This window comes from Terrapene carolina, unplaced genomic scaffold (genome assembly GCF_002925995.2).
Source record: "Terrapene carolina triunguis isolate 2854851 unplaced genomic scaffold, T_m_triunguis-2.0 Scaffold111, whole genome shotgun sequence".
In the NCBI taxonomy this organism is placed as follows: domain Eukaryota; kingdom Metazoa; phylum Chordata; order Testudines; family Emydidae; genus Terrapene; species Terrapene triunguis.
In genome coordinates, this window is record NW_020664462.1 from 3,196,321 (window position 1) to 3,201,166 (window position 4,846).

The window sequence follows — 4,846 nt, forward strand, 5'->3', positions numbered from 1 at the left end:
GCTTTCAAGTGTATATAGGTTGACCTGACAAGGTCTTCCACCTGCACTATCAGTCCACCACTGTCTTTTTATGAATAGGGCTGAGAAATTAATTGCAATCTGTGAACTCTTGGATGGAGAAAACGCCTTGTTGTTATGATTACCTTGTAACCTCCGAGGTGACGAGACGCTGAGCTGCTGCTAAGCTGTCTCTGACATGCCTGATATTTCCCTCTCCTCATGGCCGTGTCCAATTCAGAAATAAGAGCTGCTGGATGTTCAGTGGCCTGTGTGAAATGAATCGGGGGGCGGCTCGATCCCCAGTGAACTGCTATCCATGCCCCCAAACCGCCCCCATGCTGAGCACGCATTAACACCCTCGCTTGGCTGATTCAGCCATGAGATCAAGGAGTAAATGGAAATCTGAACTCCCGCTCCCCACTCTCAGAGCTGGTCCCTCTAGGCTGAGGCACATTCGAGGGGGAATGTGGTGGAAGCTTGTGTGGGCTCTGCCTTTGCCAGACCCATGTTCTTTATTCATGGAGAACTTCTGATCATTCCCCTCTATTCGACATTGGTGAGGCCTCCTCTGGAGCACTGTGTCCAGTTTTGGGCCCCACACTACAAGAAGGATGTGGAAAAATTGGAAAGAGTCCAGCGGAGGGCAACAAAAATGTTTAGGGGGCTGGAGCACATGACTTATGAGGAGACGCTGTGGGAACTGGGATTGTTTAGTCTGCAGAAGAGAAGAATGAGGGGGATTTGATAGCTGCTTTCAACTATCTGAAAGGGGGTTCCAAAGAGGATGGCTCTAGACTGTTCTCAGTGGTACCAGATGACAGAACAAGGAGTAATGGTCTCAAGTTGCAGTGGAGGAGGTTTAGGTTGGATATTAGGAAAAACTTTTTCACTAGGAGGGTGGTGAAGCACTGGAATGGGTTACCTAGGGAGGTGGTGGAATCTCCTTCCTTAGAGGTTTTTAAGGTCAGGTTTGACAAAGCCCTGGCTGGGATGATTTAGTTGGGAATTGGTCCTGCTTCGAGCAGGGGGTTGGACTAGATGACCTCCTGAGGTCCCTTCCAACCCTGATATTCTATATTCTATTCAGTGTTCCATTTGGCACTTTTCTCCGGCAGTGAATTTCCCTCAAGACAGCATTAAAGTCAGAAAAAAGGTAAATGGACACTTACAATAAAGGCAACTCAACCTTTTAGAAGGCATAAAGGATGGCAGGATTTCAGCTACCTCCCCGTATGGGGATAACCCACTAAGTGGCACATGGGTGGTCACATGCATGCAAAATGTGGTTGCACTTGATGCATCCTAGTTCTGTCAATGCTTGCACTGCAATACGTAGAGGAAGGCTTGGGATATGGCCATCTCCTTCCCTCCCTCTGCTTTCAGCAAGGTCATGAACATCTATCTCTGCCCACTCTGACCAAGTGGGGTGCTCGTGGGATTGCCACGCTGTCTGTCCATCTCTGCACTTGTATGGCCTTCATTGTCACTCTACCATCTGATCTCCATTCCCTGCCCTTTCTACTGCAGCAGAACCAGTTTCCTGCAGGGGGAGGGGAAAGTTCTGCTCTCGATTGTGATGGTGCAAAAATGTAACACTAAGGGCGCTGGATACCCCCATAGGTATGTCCCCCACAGGCCTGTGCGGACTGACAGCACTGGAATCTGGCCTATGTGAAATGAGTGGCTGGAACTGAGTGCTGCTCTTAGTGGGCTGGTATCTCTGTTACAGTTGGCATTAATGAATCCCTTTTGGTGTCAGTCCTGTAAGACAGACCAATGAGTAGAGCCCCCCTGCAGGGCAGCACTAAGGCACATTGGCATGGGAGTTTGTCCTGCCTAGGGTTTCCAGGTGTCTGGTTTTTGACTGGTGAGTCCAGTCGAAAAGGGAACCTGGCAGTGTCCGGTTACTGCAGGTAACTGGACTATTAGTGTCCAGTCAGCACTGCTGACTGGACACTAATAGTCCAGTTACCTGCAGTAACCGGCCTCTGCCACCATGGGGCAGGAAGAGCAGTAGCTGCGGCATCTCATGTTGCTCATGGACAGAAGTGGCTGGCTGGCTTCTGAGTGGCTCCAGCCTCTCCGGCAGAGAAGTAGGTATGGGGAGGGGATCCTGTCCGCCCCCTGTCTGCCCTGCTGTCCCTCAATTGCCCCCCACCGCCTCGCTCCAGGCACTGACCCCCCTCCCTCTGCCCTGCCATGTCCTGATTGAGCAGGCAGGCAAGCTCCGCATCAGCTCCTCCCAGCCTATCTCTGCAGGCGGCAGGTGAGTCCTAGGACCGGGGGGGAGCAAGAGATGATGGGGGAGGGAGTGACAATGCAGGGAGGGGGGAGAGGAGTGAGCAGGGAGCAGAGCCTGGAGGAAGAGGCGGGGTTGGGACTGGAGGGAAAGGGGCAGGACAGGGTGTCCAGTTTTCAGCAGCTAGAAAGTTGGCAACCCCTAGTCCTGCCCCTGCGAGAAGGTGTCAGGCTCTAGGGCCATCAAGCCAGCAATGCAACGTCCTTTTAGCGCGAGCAGACAAAGCACCGCCCTGGCTGATTGCTCTCATCTCTCACACTCCAGGCAATGTGGCTTTGGCATAGTATCTGCCCTGGTAACTGGAGAGCAAAGAAGGCTGGCAAGTGTTGAGTCGATGTTCTCCTTTTAGATGCTGGGAGGCTTGTCCGACCTTTGCCCCGGCGAGGTAGCTGCTGTGCTCGTCCCGTCGAGGGGGGGGGGGGCTCTCGAGCGTGTCACTTCAGCTGGACCCCCAGCGCTTCTCGCACTTCGCGTTTCACCTGGCTCGTGCCTGAGCAGAGACAACTGCAGACGGGAGCTCTGGCAGGACCAAATAGAGCAGAAAGAAATGTGAGATGCCGGCCGCGCGTGCAGCTCCCGTTGACATTCAGTCTAAGATCGCCGAAGAACACACGACCTTCCATTTGGCAGTGTGTTCACCGGCCGGTAGATTCTGAGGTCTATCGATTGGCCTCCTCCGAAATGCCAAATAGGAGCTTTAATCCTTTCTGCCTTCCTTATAAGTGGAGGAGGGATAGCTCAGTGGTTTGAGCATTGGCCTGCTAAACCCAGGGTTGTGAGTTCAATCCTTGAGGGGCCATTTAGGGATCTGGGGGCAAAAATCTGTCAGGGATGGTACTTGGTCCTGCTAGTGAAGGCAGGGGACTGGACTTGATGACCTTTCAAGGTCCCTTCCAGCTCTCTGAGATAGGTATATCTCCATATATTTAAGGTGAGGCAGTGTCACGAGTAGGAACCAGTACAGTAACTTGAAGCTACTTTTCAAAAAAATGATCCTCAACTCTAATAATCCACAGCTCACTAGTGATCTCTGGAAATCAGTGACTAGCCAGCAGAACACAGAATGAAACTGAACATCAGGCTAGAAAAGCAGACCAAGCATCTGGGTTATTTTCACATCCACCTTGGCTTACAGGAGGAAAATTCTGGCTGGACAACACCTAATGGACAATCATGATTTTTCAAGCCACATACATAAACATAGTAGTATTATTTATCATTTGTACTACCCGGGCACCTACAAGCCCTAGCCATGGACCGGGTCCCCTTTGTGCTAGGCACTGTCCAAACACAGGACAAAAAGACGGTCTCTGGCCCAAAGAGCTTAAAATCTAAGTAGAAGCGAGACAACAGGTGGAGACAGACAGATGGACAGGGACTGTAAGCTACCAATGACGGCAAACATAAATCAATATAGGTCCCATAGGGGCTTGCCTGATGGAACCCCTGAATGTTGGATTCACCCAGAAAGAATGATAGAGCGCAAGAGAATATTGCTGGCACTGCTGTTCCTCTGAAATATTGGGGACACTCCCCGTGCATTGTAGATTTTGAACTGGGGAAGTTGCGTCATTTCTAGGGATGCTTGAAAAATGGTGATATTTCGAAAAAAGTCAGGCTGCCCTAGTCCCTACGTTGATGGTGGTGAGGTTTTTTTTAATCAGAACAAAAGCTGACATTATCAAAGCTTCCCTGGGAAACTGGGCACACAGGTCCTATTGATTTTAATGGGAACTCATCAGTCGAGTCCCTAAGGCAGTTTCGGAAATCTCAGCCATTATGGTCAAACCCTTCTTTCTATAGAGACTTTTAGTATCGCACTAGCATGTGAATGCTTGTGCGCATCGCTGCGTTCTCTGGATAAACGATGCCGGCTACATATCCGGCCACCTTGGCCAGGGCCGGCTCTGGCTTTTTTGCCGCCCCAAGCAAAAAAGCCTCTGGCCGGAGCCGGAGGGGGGCGGCCGGAGCCCCGGGGCGAGGGCGGCGAGCCCCGGCTGGGGCTCGGCTCTCCCCCCGGCGGCCAGAGCACCGCGCCGCCCCCCTCCAGGTGCCGCCCCAAGCACCAGCTTGGGTGCCTGGTGCCTGGAGCCGGCCCTGACCTTGGCGCCTTTAATCTCCCTTGGGAGAGGCCTGTATGTATGGTGCCAGGGTTCTTAGGGTCTGTCCACGCTGCAGTTAAAAACCCGTGGCTGGCCCGTGCCAGCTGCCTCGGGCTCAGGCCATGGGGCCGTTTAACTGCGGTGTAGATGTTCGGGCTTGGGCTGGAGTCCTGCCTCTAGGGCCTTGCAGGGTGGGAGGGTCCCAGAGTTCAGGCTGCAGCCCGAGCCCAACGTCAGCTGGCCCACGGGGGTCTAATTGCAGTGTGGACGGACCCGTTTTGCCTTATCCTCTCTTAGGAATCAGAGTGCTGACGTCTAAAGTTGAGACCGGCCTTGTCTCAGATGGGAACTAAGACTGACAATCAACTAAGTACTGGACAGCAAAGGCACAGAGCTCTGTCACTGCTGGAAGAGCGGCTCACTCAGCAACAGGTGAGCTTTAAAG